This window comes from Bufo gargarizans, chromosome 10 (genome assembly GCF_014858855.1).
Source record: "Bufo gargarizans isolate SCDJY-AF-19 chromosome 10, ASM1485885v1, whole genome shotgun sequence".
Lineage (NCBI taxonomy): Eukaryota > Metazoa > Chordata > Amphibia > Anura > Bufonidae > Bufo > Bufo gargarizans.
The window spans coordinates 22,070,348-22,087,860 of record NC_058089.1 but is presented as its reverse complement, the minus strand read 5'-3'; the positions used below and the strand labels follow the sequence as shown (position 1 = coordinate 22,087,860).

At 44.8% G+C, this 17,513-nt stretch overlaps 1 pseudogene; it reads left to right on the top strand.

The window, feature by feature from the left end:
* The first annotated feature begins 17,151 nt into the window (after positions 1-17,151).
* Positions 17,152-17,264, top strand: LOC122921159 (annotated as a pseudogene).
* The last annotated feature ends 249 nt before the right edge of the window (positions 17,265-17,513 follow it).

Here is a 17,513-nt window from a genome sequence, read left to right as displayed (position 1 = left end):
GTTTAGTGGACTGTGCTCGGCTTTATACCGCTGTCAGATCAGATTCCAGCTGCAATACCCGGCTACGCTGAGAGTGAGCATGCCGGATGGAACTACTGCTGTATTTAGTGACTCCTCCGTAGCGACGGATTCCCTGCAAGACCTGCTGAATGCTGAAGATGCCCGGGACTTGGCTGACCGGGGTAGGGGTGACTATAAGCGTTGGGAGAGAGCAAGCAGCCCGGAGGAAAAACATCTTCCTCAGAGGGATCGCGGTCGCAGAGGTGGAGTGCAGCCACCTGGAAGGGGCCGGGCGCCACGCGTCAGTTAAGAACTCCGGTTTAGCCTGATGCAGTTTATTGCAATGCAATGTTAGCCCAAGGGCAGGTGGGGTACTTAATGGGTGAAGTTATTTATGTTTAAGAGGTGTTTTAACAGTACCAAGTCAATAGTTCCTTATAAGAATGTATAGGTCGCTAAAGTCATGTAGTGTAATTTGTGCTATGAGGTAATAGCAGACAAGCACGCAGTTGGTGGGGGGTGGATGAGCCTTTGCAGCTCAGAAAAAAGGAGGCCCTAATAACAAGAGGAAATTACGGCGGGAGGTGGGGCGGGTTTAACAGTTGGTACTGACGGCTGTTTTACAGTTACTGTTTGTAGGGGGGGAGGTGTTTTTTGCTATATTTGCTGGAGATTGGTTGTTCTATCTCTCGGGGGATTGCATTCTAAGTGAACAGGGGAGTAGGATTTCGACCGGTATAGCATTTAGGTGAGTGGAAGGATGAAAGTCATATCCTGGAATGTTAAGGGCCTAAGGTCACCCCACAAGAGGTGGATGGTGTTGCGTCACCTGAAGAGGGCCGACCCGGATATAGTGCTACTTCAGGAAACGCACCTTGCAGAGAATGATTTTGCAAGGATGAATAAATTGTGGGTAGGGAGAGTGTACGGTTCTGCTTCGGTCTCAAAAAAAGCTGGGGTACTAATCCTAATTAACAAAAATCTGAATTGTCAGGTGTTAGGATCATCTTCGGATGAAGGAGGACGGCTGGTCCACATCTTGATTGAGGTTCAAGGTGCACATTATAGCATCTATAATGTGTATGGCCCCAATAAAGCCAATGGGAATTTTTTCAAAGATCTTGAATCCAAATTACTGATTGACCCCTGCGCGAATAAAATAGTGGGGGGGGATTTCAATTCTGTGGTAAGGGAGGCAGAAGACAGGCAACGGGGTAATTCCCTAAAAACAACTACAAGCAACCATGATAGAGCATTAGGTAGATTGATGGAAGGGGTGGTATTGGTTGATCCTTGGCGCCAATTACACCCTGATGAACGATCTTATTCCTTCTATTCTCACTCACAGGACTCTTGGTCGCGTATAGATTATATACTGACCAGCTCTGACTTGATGAGAAAGGTGGAAAAGGCTGTTATTGGCGATCTGGTGATATCAGATCACTCCCCAATCTGGATACAAGTGAGAGACACATACCCCAAGGGACTCGATTATCTGTGGAGATTCCCTTTGAATCTGATGACGAGCGAGGATTTTACCAACAAGCTAATTGCATGGTGGGAGGAATATGTGGGTGACAATCAGGTACATACAGAGTCACCGGAGCTGTTGTGGAACGCCTCTAAAGTAGTCATACGGGGGAAAATAATGAGTTATGTCTTTGGGCTTCGGAAACGAACTCAGGCAAAATTTGAGCAAACAAGCTTGTTGGTAAGAGACTCTTACCAGGAATACAGGAGGAGCCCTACTGCCCTTAATAGACAAAAGTGGTTGGATGCCAGGGTGGCTTTTGAGGCTAATGAAAAAAACAGGGAGATGTTGAATAACACTAAGCTTACGGCTACGCTGCACAGATTTGGGAACAAATCTGGGCGCCTTATGGCAAATCTTGCAAGAGGCAGACGAGCTCCACAGTTCATTTCTGGCCTGAAGGAACGGAAAGGGCTGATTATCACTGACCCTGCTAGGATAAACTCCATGCTAGGCGAATATTACGAGAAATTATACCAAGATACCACCAAACCTGACTTTACGGATTCCCTTCTGGAGAAGGTAAAATTACCGTGTCTCAGCACGGAACAGTTACGACTCCTTAATAGAGAGGTAGGACTTGAAGAACTTCAAACAGTCATTAAAAAGCTAGGCAATGCCAAAGCGCCGGGCCCAGACGGGTACACCGGGGAATATTATAAAGTATTAATAGGGGAGGTGTCGCCGGTCCTACTACAATGGTATAATGCAGTACTACAGGGTAAAGCAGCACCAGACCAGGAAAACGTCTCCTATATCAAACTACTTCCCAAGCCGGGTAAAGACCTCTTATTACCGGGGTCCTATAGACCAATCTCACTGATTAATATGGATACCAAAATTCTATCTAAGATTATTGCAGATCGGTTGGCGTCCATGCTACCTTCACTCATTGGCAAAGAGCAGGTGGGATTTGTGCAGGGCCGCTCAGCGGTAACGAATATCCGCACGGTTATAACGGCCCTGGACAGGGTTCGTCACCAACCGCAACCTGGGGAGGCTCCAGCCATGCTAACCTTAGATGCTGAGAAAGCTTTTGACAATGTACGGTGGGCATGGCTGGAGGCAGTGTTGGATAAGATGGGGTTCTCGGGGACCTTTAGGGTCTTTCTCACGCAATTGTATAGACTGCCTAGGGCACGTATCTCTACTCCGGGCTTCTTGTCTAAGCCCTTCTATCTCCAGAAGGGGACACGCCAAGGATGTCCTCTTTCGCCCCTCCTGTTTAACCTTTCCATTGAACCACTAGCTAGGTTCTTAAGCCAGTCGGATTTATATGAAGGAATAGAGATAGGGACCAGTCAATTGAAGGTTGCATTATTCGCAGATGATGTAGTACTATTCATAGCCAACCCTAAAAAACACATAGATCAAATATTTCAGGCTCTAAATCATTTTGGTTCCTATTCGGGGTATAGATTGAATGCGTCAAAGTGCGAGATGTTAGCCCTATCCCAGAAAGATGTGGGGGGATATCAGATACCGAAACACTTGAATATAACAAAGGCGCGAGTGAGTATCAAGTATCTGGGCATTCATATTGGCAGGGACCCACATTCATTGTATACCTTGAATTTTCCCCCTCTCATAACCAAGATAATACAAGAGCTGGATAGGTGGCAGGGATTGCCGCTAAACTTAGTAGGTAGATGTCATCTCATTAAAATGATGAGTATGTCCAAGCTTCTCTATCCACTCCAGACTATTCCGCTTCTCATTCGCCACGCGGATGTTCAATTATTGGAAAGTAGATTCATTCGCTTTATCTGGCAGGGAAGGAGATCTAGAATCGCACTGGACAAGCTAAAAATGAGGAGGGAGGAGGGAGGGCTGAATTTCCCCGATATTAGAGGTTACAACTTGTCATGTCTCAGCAGACACATCTTAGATTGGGTCAATGGAACAAATCATTATTCAAACTTAACCTTAGAGCGGGAACTGGCGCGGCCCTGGGACCTGGTGGCTTTACTACATGCTAAGAGGCCTACCTTACCGGTTCATCTCAAATCCTCTCTTATAATAAGGGACACAACGGTAGCCTGGAAGGCCCTGAGAACTCATTTCCATCTCCCGTACCAGATATCCAAACACCTCCCTATTCGGGGTAACCCTTCGTTCCGATCAGGCAGTGATAATGTATTTTTTAAAGATTGGGCCCTCAAGGGGTTGAATAAAATTGGTGATATGTTCCATGAATCTGAGGGGAGGTGGGCAACTCTGCAGGAATTGAAATGTAAATTGGCATTGGGAAGTTCCTCGTTCATGCAGTATGCTCAAGTCAAAAATTACTGCAGGAGTTTATCCAGGGATCTGTCAATGGAATGGAAATCTAACGACTTTGATTCGTTCATAAGTGTTAAGACTAAGAGGTCACTGTCATTACTACATCATGTGCTGAGAGATAGGTGGAGAGCTAAAGATCCCAAGGGAGTATTTCAAAAATGGGCGAAAGAACTAGGGGTGGCGGAGATCCATGAAACGATTTGGTCAGGGATTTTGGCGATGCGCAAGGCAATAATAAATGAGACATGGAGGGAAACTCACGTAAAAATTTTACACCATGCTATATATGGTTTTGATATCCCTAGTTCCCCGGCCAGTCCAGGTAGACTTACAGCTTGCCCCAAGTGCGACACCCCCAAGACGGATTTGTACCATGGTCTATGGCTGTGCATGAAGCTGGGTGGGTACTGGGAGGCAATCGGCCAGATGTTGGGGAACATTAGCAAAATACGTGCTGCGGTAACGCCATCGTCAGCGATATTGCACTGTGATGCTACGAATCACTCAGCTAACCAGAACTTGGGGGAGACGGAAGGTGATCTTTCTAAAATACCATTGGTGGGTCACAAGCTATTCATGGTCGCCAAACGATGTTTGCTTCAGCTATGGCTATCGACCGAGGTCCCTACTATGGCAATGGTGGTAAACCAAATGCGGGACTTATTTCATTTAGAATGGTTAGAAGCACTGAACGGCAAGGAGGTGCTTGGGCAGCGCCTATTTCGGACATGGAAATTGTTTATTCTGTCATATGTTCCAAGCACGGAGTTCATGACAATTATGAGCCCATTCAGGCTGACAGAATGGTATCTTAAAGAAGACTTGAAGGGTGATCTAGGTCCATTGCAAGTAACCAGATAAATTCCGTATGTCACTTTCTTATTTACTGAAAAGCCTATGTAAGGGCGGTTATTTCTGTTGCGCTTAGAGCTTCCTCGAGATACTCCTAGGACAACTAAGGGGATTCGAAGGGTGGGGGGGAGGGAGAAAGGTAACCAGGGGGTTTACTAGCTGGTGGGGGGGGGGGTGAAAATTTAAAATGAGATTCCAAATGTACTGTTTGAATTGATCCATGTTACACTTTGATTGATGTAATGCAATGCTGTATGGAGGGAATTGTACTACCTTCGAATTGCCTGATATTTGTAATTTGCCTGTCATTATATGGAATCTCTTAATCCTTAATAAAAATATATTAAATATATAAAAAAAAAAAAAAAAGACATGACACAGATGTTGCCATTTAGTTTTTCAAATCCTCCAAATCGCAGGTGCTCAGGGGCAGAGAGTTTGCTGCAAGTGCACCCCGGCCTATCTCCACCCCTCAGTGTTCTCCGGCCAGCCCTGTGTCTGTGTGACATCATATTTCCCTGTAGCCCCTTTGTGCATCACGGCCAGGCCCAGGCATGCACAGTGCACTGCCCACTGTGGACAGAGGCACAGAGATATGCAGTGCGCATGCGCTGGTTACCGCTGTCTGCTCGTGCTGCACCCCTTCCGTCACTCCAAATTTGCATCAGTAACTGGCACATATGCACTGCATGACCGGGCTCAAGACTCCTTTTAATAATGCTGATGCTTGTATGTGCTGCAGTGTTTCACTTTGGCCACTAGATGCCCCTGTTGCATTGCATGTTTGGATGTGATACTATTGTGTCATTTGCTTCAGGACCTGTGGTTACATGTGCAGTGGCAAGGTTTGCAGGTGGCCCCAACGCTACCATGGGTCCCCCCGACACCATTGAGGTGTCACCATGTGTTGCTGCTCTCCAGAAGGGATGGTAAAGCACTGTGCATCCCAATGGGAAATAAGCCCAGAGAGTCAGGGTTTGCAGTAAACCAGTGTGCTTCTATGTTGGAGGAATTCAGGTGCAAAACAATCCAGGCGAGGCACAGGGCTGGCTTCTCCAGTCTCCTCCCGGGCAGAAGAAAGGTTTGATGCTGAGGAAAGGCCTGAGCTGGCTGTCCCTCTTTCTCTTTCAGAAGGCTGGTACCCTGGCCAAAGGCTGAAGGCCAACGGTCAGTACCTCAGTAGTCCAGGTGGCTCCTTGGTCACAGGGTTGGTGACCCATGGTCTGTGGCTCAGTGTCCCCATCTCAGAGTCTTCTTCAAGTTACTTATGCAGATTGGCAGAGTCTTCCCCTGCAAGCACTAATAACTGCAGAACACTAGGGGCTCTGACTGTTCTCTTTATATAAACTTTCTAGCTGAACTAGAACCTTCTAGTGGGAGGGGTGGAGTGGAGAAACTCAGCACAAACAGATACATTGTTACACTTTCTGCCTCTAATAGACTTAGGGCTCTTTCACACTTGCGTTCTTGTCTTCCGGCATAGAGTACCGTCGTCGGGGCTCTATGCCGGAAGAATCCTGATCAGTTTTATCCTAATGCATTCTGAATGGAGTGAAATCCGTTCAGGATGCATCAGGATGTCTTCAGTTCCGGACCGGAACGTTTTTGGGCAGGAGAAAATACCGCAGCATGCTGCGCTTTTTGCTCCGGCCAAAAATCCTGAACACTTGCCGCAAGGCCGGATCCGGAATGAATGCCCATTGAAAGGCATTGATCCGGATCCGGCCTTAAGCTAAACGTCGTTTCGGCGCATTGCCGGATCCGACGTTTAGCTTTTTCTGAATGGTTACCATGGCTGCCGGGACGCTAAAGTCCTGGCAGCCATGGTAAAGTGTAGTGGGGAGCGGGGAGCAGTATACTTACCGTCCGTGCAGCTCCCCGGGCGCTCCAGAGTGACGCCAGGGCGCCCCACGCGCATGGATGACGTGATCGCATGGCACGTCATCCATGCGCATGGGGCGCTCTGACGTCATTCTGGAGCGCCCCGGGAGCCGCACGGACTGTAAGTATACTGCTCCCCCGCTCCCCACTACTACTATGGCAACCAGGACTTTAATAGCGTCCTGGCTGCCATAGTAACACTGAAAGCATTTTGAAGACGGATCCGTCTTCAAATGCTTTCAGTTCACTTGCGTTTTTCCGGATCCGGCGTGTAATTTCGGCAAGTGGAGTACACGCCGGATCCGGACAACGCAAGTGTGAAAGAGGCCTTACATTAGAGCTTCAATGATACTCAGAGACAATGACACAGCAGTTTTTCCGGACACAAACAAGTTTTCAGACACAATAAAATAGCTAAACGAGACAGTGACAAGGTCAGTCTGTCTGGTTTTGGTGGTAAACAGGTCTGGCTTTTTTCCTCCAAAACATGCTCTTTTTTAAACCCTATGGTAGCTGTGGAAAATTACTAGCGTCTCATTATTAGCTAGAAAGTCCCAAAAGTCTCTCAGTATGCATTAACTCTTTCCACAGAGTGCAAATGAACAGGATATATATCACAACATACATATAAAATGCATCTACACAGTATTACATAGTATAAGTCAATGCAGGTTAAGACTTTAAAGTGAAATAAAGTTAGGAGTTGATCACTTTGCACAGGGGAAATAAGCAAATGTCCAGACTTCAAAGTACCCCTGTTCCTGGGCAATACATATGTTCTTCATGAAGAGGTCCAGAAGTGAGACACAGGGCATGCTGCTGTAGACAGCCTGGGGTGGTTGTCTCTTGCCAATGGCCCCATATGCATTTCTGAGGCAGCATTGTATACTTTGTGTGGAGTTTTCAGGCAACAGGACATCATATTTGAATATTCAGGAGACAAGACCAACTGTAGTTCACAAAAGCAGATGCCCTTGGTGCCAAACATGTCTGGTCCTATACGTGCGGTGGAAAACAGCCTCTGTAGCAGCTGGGTCAGGGAGTATCTGTGATGCAGACCAGGTGGCAGCAGGTTGGGGTGCATTGTGCTGATCTCAGAGAAGCAGCAAAGACTGTAAAGTGTTGTCAGGTGAACATGCCAAGAGTGGGCCAAAGACATCTGAGGCCGCGCTAGTGTAAGGAAGGCTGTGTGACCTGAGACACAGACTGAAGGAAGCTGAATGGGGCAACCGTGAGCTGCTGTAAGAAAGTAAGTCATTAACAAGACTCAAGGTGATACCATGCAGGGTGTAAGTGAGTCATCAAACCCCTGTCTGTAAGAGCCTACAACCAAGAATTCTGCACATTGTGCAACCAACAAGCATATCCTGCCTTTGTGAGTAACCACCTTGCTCCTTGGAGTAAAAGTGAGTTGAGTTGAAGAACTGAGCTGTGCTTGTGTCTTAGTTGCTTAGTTGACCAGGGTGAGTCAATGGATGTCGTATATCTTGACTTCTCCAAAGCATTTGACACTGTACCACATAAAAGATTGGTATATAAAATAAGAATGCTCGGGCTGGAAGAAAACGTCTGTAAGTGGGTAAGTAACTGGCTCAGTGATAGAAAACAGAGGGTGGTTATAAACGGTACACACTCAGATTGGGTCACTGTCACTAGTGGGGTACCTCAGGGGTCAGTATTGGGCCCTATTCTCTTCAATATAATGTACTCACAAAAAGTTAGGGATATTTGGCTTTCAGGTGAAATTTATGGAAAACGCTCCAGTGATATTATATCATGAAAGTAGGGCATTTAAGTAGAAGCATCAATGGTGATTTTCTCATCTCAAAAAATGTATTGAAACAAAAGCCAACACCAGTGCTGGGTATACCCCCACAAATATGTCAGTGTCTCAATAATTGTCATGTGGCCTTGAGCATCAATTACAGCTTGAACACGACGTCTCATGCGGCATGGCACCCACTCTTCTTGAAGAGTAGCCATCAGGTCATTGAGGTTGTGGGGTACAGAGTTACGAGCCTCTGCACGACGGCCGAACTGGATGGACGGATGTCTTTATTCAGCCTTCTGAACTATGTTAGGGCTCATTCAGATGGCCGTATGCTGTCCGCAAAAATGCGGATCCGTTTTTTTTGCGGACAGTTCGGCATGTCCGCAATTTTTTTTATTGCATTCTGTTTTTTGCTGATCCATAGACTTTAATAGGGCCATGTCCTGATTTTCACTGACAAGTATAGGACATGTTTAATTTTTTTTGCTGAACCTTGCAATGGAAGAAAAGGGCCCCATAGAAGTGAATGGGACAGCATCTAATCTGCAAAAAAACGGATCTGCATTTTTGCAGACAGCATACGGCCGTCTGAATGAGCCCTTACTGTGTTAAGAACTATCCCCCCCTGCCAGACAGTCACCATCAGGGACCTTGCCTAATCTTGCTCCAGTTTTGCCACGTTACAACCACGCCTTCTGCAGAACCTCTTTGTGTATAGATGATATGTCACATTTGAGTGTTTTGTGCTCTTAGAAATCTTTACTTCTCCTGATATTAACGGCAAAATAACTTATCAGGGCAGTTTTGGACACAATGGATTCTCTCCAATGCCTCTCTGTACTCCTAGTGTACATCTTTAATAATATGTAGACATGTTATTTTTCTATGTTGTGCTTAGTTCCATTCCATCTGTGAGTGGTTTCTCTTTGCTGGGTTCCCTGAGGACTGTGGCGTGTAAATTTATCTTGCTCTTCAATTAGTTTGTCCTTTTAAGCATTGTTCTGATCCTCTGTTTAATGTCCTGTCGCAAATCATAACAAAACACGATCAGGATGCGGTGAGATCACGATAAATTATACTTCTACTCTAAACATGTAGAAAGGATATTTCTCTCTCCACTCCCATATCTACATTGTGTCTAGAATCCACTGAATGTTACTATTGGCAGCTAATCCCTCCACAAAAGTCCGGTACCAGAGAGGGGTCCACAGGCTCGGCTGTGAAGCTGAAGACACCAGACCAGCACTGGTCAAAAGCTACAGCCGACTTCTAACTTGTCCTGTCCTCCCACAATTCCATTCACTATGGAACACCTTCAGACACTTTCTAATATCGGACGAACTTACAAGACAGTGAAGGAATTGTATCAAAATTGTAGGCCAGTTTTCTTTGGTAGAAAAGTCAAAATTTTTGGCACAAATTGAGACTTTTTCCCCTTTTCCTCCTCCTTCGCCACTTGTACAAAAAGAGTGCAGGAGGAGGCAAAAATAACATACCTGACACATTGACCCAGGAGGCTGAAATGGTTGGAAAGTATGAGTATAAACTCTCTGAATGGCAAAATTACACTTTTATTGGATTTGAAAGCAGCGCATGACCCCCTCACAGCATTTATTCATGGAATAAACATTTGGACTGTTTGGTCCTGGACTAAAAAAAATTTATTTCCTGACTTTTTTTTTACTCCCAGAGAAGAAATAACGAGATATCCATGGTGTACATTTCTTATTCATGGACCCACTGAAACACTGTGATTGGGGACATTTGTCAAGTGTGGCCCAATTAGCACGGACATAGCAAAGTAGTAGCTGCACCCTAGCCCAAAGGCCTCTCTGCACATAGAAAGACACCAGATAAAAGTCAATTGATTAGAGGATTTGTGAAATTAGGAGGTACTGGTACCTGGCTGTAATATTTAGGAGTTGCTTTATCTGAAAATACTTTAAATACTATCATTAGCAGGGATGAGCGAATTTCATGGTATGAAATTCGTTTGCGCTTCATTTGGGGGTAAAAGCAGAATTGTGTTATGGATTCCGTTACCTTACCATAATGCAATTCTTTGACGGAATGCATAAAAGAATGCCTTTAGAGGGATTTCGTTATTCATTCCGTCATAATAGAAGTCTATGGCCTGCATAATGGATCCGTCCCGTTTCCGTTATCTAGGAGAGTCCTCCCCTGCATAACGGAAATGGGACGGATCTGTTATGCAGGCCATAGACTTCTATTATAACGGAATCCCTCTAAAGGCATTCCTTTATGCATTCCGTCATAGAATTGCGTTATGGTCCGTGGTAAGGTAACGGAATCCATAACGCAATTCTGCTTTTACCACCAAACGAAGAGCAAACGAATTTCAAAATATGAAATTTGCTCATCTCGAATCATTAGCTAATTTAGTCAAGCAGGAGCAACAAACAACACATACACTATATAAAATCCACATTCTTTAATCTTCCCTGCACAGTGCTTACTCAAAACTGCCATAGAATAACTATAGAACAGTGCCACCCAGTGACCATGTTACTCATCCATCCAGGAACAGGTCATCTCTTTCCTGTGCCAGAGTCTGGTCTGCTTTCTGCACTGCTAGGCCAGATTGCCAGTTACTTATCAAGGCAGCCAACGCCTATGATGATATCATGGGTGGCAAGTTTACAACCACCTCCTGGTCTCCTGATTATGGGTTTAGTGCTAGCCTCCCTCTGTTAAAAGGGTTATCCAACTCTTTGTAACTGATGACCTGTCCTATGGATAGGTCTTTAGCAGCGTCAGACTGGCCCACCAGAGTAACAGAGGATCCTCTGGTGGGCCCAGGGTCTGATAACATAATGGACCCCAAAGGTCCAGGAGAAAAATTCATTTAGAGTCAATAACTTGTAGCGAAGGTCTATTTCTTGAAACCAATACCTAGTAGACTTCATTTATGATATAGAGGTTGGGCCAGATAATAATTTAAAGAAAATGTTTAAAGGAATAGCTCACTTTGATGTAAAACAGGACCAGGTGCTCTAGGCCAGGAAAACTGTATCACCCTTACAGATAGGATTAAAATGGATATTCAATATTCAATTAAGTCCTAACCAAATAACGTTTCAAATTATCGCATTAATATTGCCAGAACAGCACCTATGATAAATGGAACATTGAAATTGAAAATCCAAACCGCTTTTTGCAAGTACCTATGATAAATGGAACAGAGAACAAAAAACTGGAATTGAGAATCCAAACCACCTTTTTTGTTTCTCTATGCAGCCTATATAAACTCATTCCAAACTTAGGGAGATCAGCTGCCACTGAGGAAGGGGAAGAGGTCCCCGAAACGCGTTTGGCGTAACCAGCTGATATACTCCCATCAGAATCAAGGCCTTCTTTATATACCCAGATGGAACTTTAATCTGAGAATATTTCTTTGTAACTACTGGAGCGCTCCAGTGAACAACTTTATCCAGATCTCGCCGGGCATAGTCTTTGATACTCTGACTGCCGCATACCAGGTCACGCGATACTCTGTTGGAGTCCCGGACTGGAGGTACGTCACGAACCACGTGGGACGCAGCACACACTGTGATACAGACGGCCAAACCAGCAACACGCTATAGACCGCACCATCCCAGCGTCCACCACAGCATGCCATAGACCACATTGCTCTGGCGCCGAATACAATAAACCTTTAAACGTGGGATTATCTGCAGCATACACGTGAGTGACTGCTTGTTTTCACCCCAGCCGGCTCAAGGTAAGATTTGATACAATTCTCTTACCTGGAGTATCATATCTCAGTAATTACCATATACCGCTACTTAGGAGCCAACATATTTGTGCTGAATCCTTTGCACAAGCCACACACCTATTGGACTTTACATTTGCATGGGATCGTTTTGGACTTTTTAATGTGATTGAAAGGACAACTACTTTTATCTATCTATAAGATACCAATCACATTATATGAACTAACAAAGGTATCATTACATGCCAGTGCTGCTATCCATTAATTTTTAGCGTATATATGCTTTTATTGTATTGTGTATTTTATTGTATTATATTATGTTTATGAATTAAATTGTGATCACTTATATTTTATTATACCATTCACTGTATTTATTCCATATCACCACACATACAGAGTGCCAGTCCAATTTAATATATCCAGATAATAATTTACCCTGGTGGGCCCAAGGTACCCCAGTCCAACCTTGTCATCAGCATCTAATCGGTGGGGGTCCGACACCCAGGATCCCCACTGATCAACTGGTCGAGAAGGCCCCGGGACTCTTATGAGTGCAGAGGCCTTCGAAGTCGCAGCTTACCCTAGGACAGTGACAGCACAACCATTGGTCACGTGTGATAGGCGCAGCCGGGCGCTGGGCCTGCTGATGACCTATGCAGAGGTCAGGTGATTGTTACAAAGAGTTGGATAACCACTTTAAGTTCAGCAGTTCCCTGGGTACCTGGGAAAATGTTTTTGAATTTCTCTCTGATTTACTAAATGTTTTTCTCCTTGGATTGCTGACACCTCTGGTACCATGGCTCTGACTTCAACTTGATCAAGACTTTGCCATTCTTGTTGCTCCTTGTATTGCTGTGGTTCCGTGGCTCTTAGCCCAGCTAGCTTTGGACTTTGTTACTCTCTTGACCCCTAGTACTTTGGCTGACCTCTTGTTGCAGACCTTTTCCTATTACTAGACCACATTTTCTACAGTATCTGAAGCTACTCTAGGTAAGCATGACCTGGGGATTTACTGCTGGAAAGTCCATCCCTTGCAGGGGTATAGGGTGAAGAACATATAATCCCGTAGACTCTATGCTCCACATAAAATGGATAGGCCTTAGAGAATCCACCGCCACACCCTGTTGCATAACAGACCATTTTCCAGGGCCCAGTACTTCAAAACACATAACGATGTCACCAAACAACATGTGACAGGACCTGCAATGTCTGTTAAAATCGTCCTTTGCTGTTTTCTTGCTGTCCCCTTGCTTTTTGCAGGCTTCTCCCTGAAACCTCCACTACAAGATCTGCTAACAGCTACTTCCACAAACACCAGTCTTCTTTTCAGCAGGTCAGTTTTGCTTCTCTTTATGTTAGCACAGGAGCGCATGAAAGATGTAGTCTCTATGAGGCACAGGATGCTCTGATCCATATGCATGCAGTTTGTTGTGTCACCGAAACTGCTGGGAATTCTAGTTGGTGACCCCAGATATTATAGCTCAGTCACAGTCAGAACCTGGGTACCAGGGCAGCCAAAGTAGGAGACCAAAGCCGCGACAGGAGAAGTTGCAACCTCATGGTCTTTGTGCAAAGTGTCAGAACCAGCTGGATACCAGAGCAGCTGGCCACATACGGAGCTCAGGAGTGTACAAGCCACACTACTGCGGGAGATACAAGCAAATTGGATTAATGGGGCAGACATCCCCAAAAATTGCATCTAGTCTATGCAAAGTCTAAACACCAAATTGTTCTGAAGTTGCCACCTCATCCTCTTCAGAAAAGAGTCAACTGCAACCCAGTCCACGTCTGTTAATCCCCGATGCTCCTGCACTCTACAGATGCTCTGAGCATTGAAATTCTATAGCATGGACTGGCTCACCCCCTGGTGGTGTACATGCAGTAATGCATATCTGTTTAAGAATGCTACTTTTTTAGTTTATTCTTCTGAATTCCTTCCTTCCTCCTATTGTTGTTAAAGAAATTAATATGTTTTATGTACAAATAAAACATTTGGTACTAGTGGTTACAGAACACAATAAATACAACCATATTATGGAACTTCCAAGCTTTGGGTGACTTACGTTATTTTTTATTTTGTCCTGTTTGTCTGCGCAGATGCTCTGGTCTCCTGATTGACGTCTACGGAGAACTATCAAGCAAAAGTTGCTGGCAGCTGCACATCACGCAACAAGTGCAGCTACACAGTGGCCCAGTAGGCAATGGGGACCACCGTCACACTTAAATAACAGCTTCCTACTGTCTAATAGATTGCATGTTAGGGACTGAGTTAATGGACTTCATAGCTCTCAAATTACTGATGGATTGTTAGAAGGCTACAGTATAATAATGAGCTATTGAAGAGTTTTAGGCCCTTATGCTGTTCTAGCATGGAGGCCTTCTGTGTCTGCCCCTGGGATATCTCATTGACTTAAAGTGGTATTCCCTTTTCAGACCTTGGTGGCCCCTAGGATATGCCACCATTCTCTAAAAGACGTGGATGCCACCTCTGGGACTCACTCCTACTACCAGAACTGGCTCCCTAAAGTGAAGGAGAGCACACGGCGCAAGCGCAGACACCCTCCGTTCACAGCTACGGGAGTTCTGAAAGTAGCTGAGCGGTGGCTTAGCTGTTTCCAGCAGTTCTATAGCTGTGAATGGAGAGGTGGCCGTGCATACATGGTGAGCTCTCTATTCATCGCTATGGGACTCAGCTATTTTTGGAACTCCCATAGCATTGAATGCAGAGCCCACCACGCATGTATGGTGCATTCTTCTTCTCTTCGAAGACCCCGTTTTGGATATAGGAGCTGATCCAAGAGGCGGGACCGCATCTATTTGACATTGGTGGCATATCCTGGTGATATACACTACGTGCAGAATTATTAGGCAAATGAGTATTTTGACCACATCATCCTCTTTATGCATGTTGTCTTACTCCAAGCTGTATAGGCTCGAAAGCCTACTACCAATTAAGCATATTAGGTGATGTGCATCTCTGTAATGAGAAGGGGTGTGGTCTAATGACATCAACACCCTATATCAGGTGTGCATAATTATTAGGCAACTTCCTTTCCTTTGGCAAAATGGGTCAAAAGAAGGACTTGACAGGCTCAGAAAAGTCAAAAATAGTGAGATATCTTGCAGAGGGATGCAGCACTCTTAAAATTGCAAAGCTTCTGAAGCGTGATCATCGAACAATCAAGCGTTTCATTCAAAATAGTCAACAGGGTCGCAAGAAGCGTGTGGAAAAACCAAGGTGCAAAATAACTGCCCATGAACTGAGAAAAGTCAAGCGTGCAGCTGCCAAGATGCCACTTGCCACCAGTTTGGCCATATTTCAGAGCTGCAACATCACTGGAGTGCCCAAAAGCACAAGGTGTGCAATACTCAGAGACATGGCCAAGGTAAGAAAGGCTGAAAGACGACCACCACTGAACAAGACACACAAGCTGAAACGTCAAGACTGGGCCAAGAAATATCTCAAGACTGATTTTTCTAAGGTTTTATGGACTGATGAAATGAGAGTGAGTCTTGATGGGCCAGATGGCTGGATTGGTAAAGGGCAGAGAGCTCCAGTCCGACTCAGACGCCAGCAAGGTGGAGGTGGAGTACTGGTTTGGGCTGGTATCATCAAAGATGAGCTTGTGGGGCCTTTTTGGGTTGAGGATGGAGTCAAGCTCAACTCCCAGTCCTACTGCCAGTTTCTGGAAGACACCTTCTTCAAGCAGTGGTACAGGAAGAAGTCTGCAAGGTAAGAAAAACATGATTTTCATGCAGGACAATGCTCCATCACACGCGTCCAAGTACTCCACAACGTGGCTGGCAAGAAAGGGTATAAAAGAAGAAAATCTAATGACATGGCCTCCTTGTTCACCTGATCTGAACCCCATTGAGAACCTGTGGTCCATCATCAAATGTGAGATTTACAAGGAGGGAAAACAGTAAACCTCTCTGAACAGTGTCTGGGAGGCTGTGGTTGCTGCTGCACGCAATGTTGATGGTGAACAGATCAAAACACTGACAGAATCCATGGATGGCAGGCTTTTGAGTGTCCTTGCAAAGAAAGGTGGCTATATTGGTCACTGATTTGTTTTTGTTTTGTTTTTGAATGTCAGAAATGTATATTTGTGAATGTTGAGATGTTATATTGGTTTCACTGGTAAAAATAAATAATTGAAATGGGTATATATTAGTTTTTTGTTAAGTTGCCTAATAATTATGTACAGTAATAGTCACCTGCACACACAGATATCCCCCTAAAATAGCTAAAACTAAAAACAAACTAAAAACTACTTCCAAAAATATTCAGCTTTGATATTAATGAGTTTTTTGGGTTCATTGAGAACATGGTTGTTGTTCAATAATAAAATTAATCCTCAAAAATACAACTTGCCTAATAATTCTGCACTCCCTGTACTACCAATATCTGAGATGGGTATAGCCCTTTAAGACTTTAATATTTGGAGACTAGAAGTAAAAAAATTCTCATTTCAGTGTCAACAGCCAATGGAAACTCCTGTACTTCAAAACTGATTTGGAAGAGTTGGAAATGGGGCTTTCAGAAAGTTTCAGGAGTTACATAAAAAAAAATTCCAGTTCTGGCTTCTCTTACACCCTACAATTATTTTTAATTACATGGGGAAGCCGTGTCTCCCTACTGCAAGAGTAATGTTGCTTTACATGCTGCAGCACGCTGTTTTACCTTCATAGTCCTAGTGTAGTGTAGTCCTGGGAGGGTGGTAGTTGGAGAAATAAGGGTGGGTATTGGGTACTGGGAAATAAGTGTATGAATAACCATCCATGTAATGCATGGAAAACCAGGTCTGACAGAGCGAGAGACACTGTTTTCAAGTGAATGGGCCTGGATATGCAAAAATAGCCCAAAAATAAATAAATAAGAAAGTAAAGGAAGTGGTGCCACCAGTTGGAAGGTAGCTATCCTATACGTCAATAATCAACCTTAGAAAAAGGCCTTGATACTTCATTTAGGATTATAGTCGAGCCAGTACCAGGCCCTCTCCACAAAGAGATTGTTACCCTCTGGGCCTATGTAGTACTTTCATGCATAGCTGGTATCACATCGTTAATACAGTTGAAAATAGACACAAGCCCGCCAATTTCGCTTCTCGGCCTTTTTGATATGATCAAGTGTAGTATCTGTTCTTATCAGTGTCCTGATGGTTCAGAGCCACTGCCAGGATGTAGAACAGAGAACCACACAGTCATCCCTAGGGTGTACGGCTTGGGGCCAATGCGCCCAATGCTAGATGAACAAGGGACCACCAAATCGAAGCCAGGGGCTGAGATGTGTTTGAAAGCCCAAGGTGCAGAAGTGCCCCAGGAGTGGTGACCCTGGGGTACCTGAACTCGCTGGGGTTGGGACCCCACTGAATGACCACACATTTACTTTCACACATTTTGAGCGCACTCACCTCTGGCCTGGCATAAGAAGGAGGAATTTTTATAATTCTGGACGGATG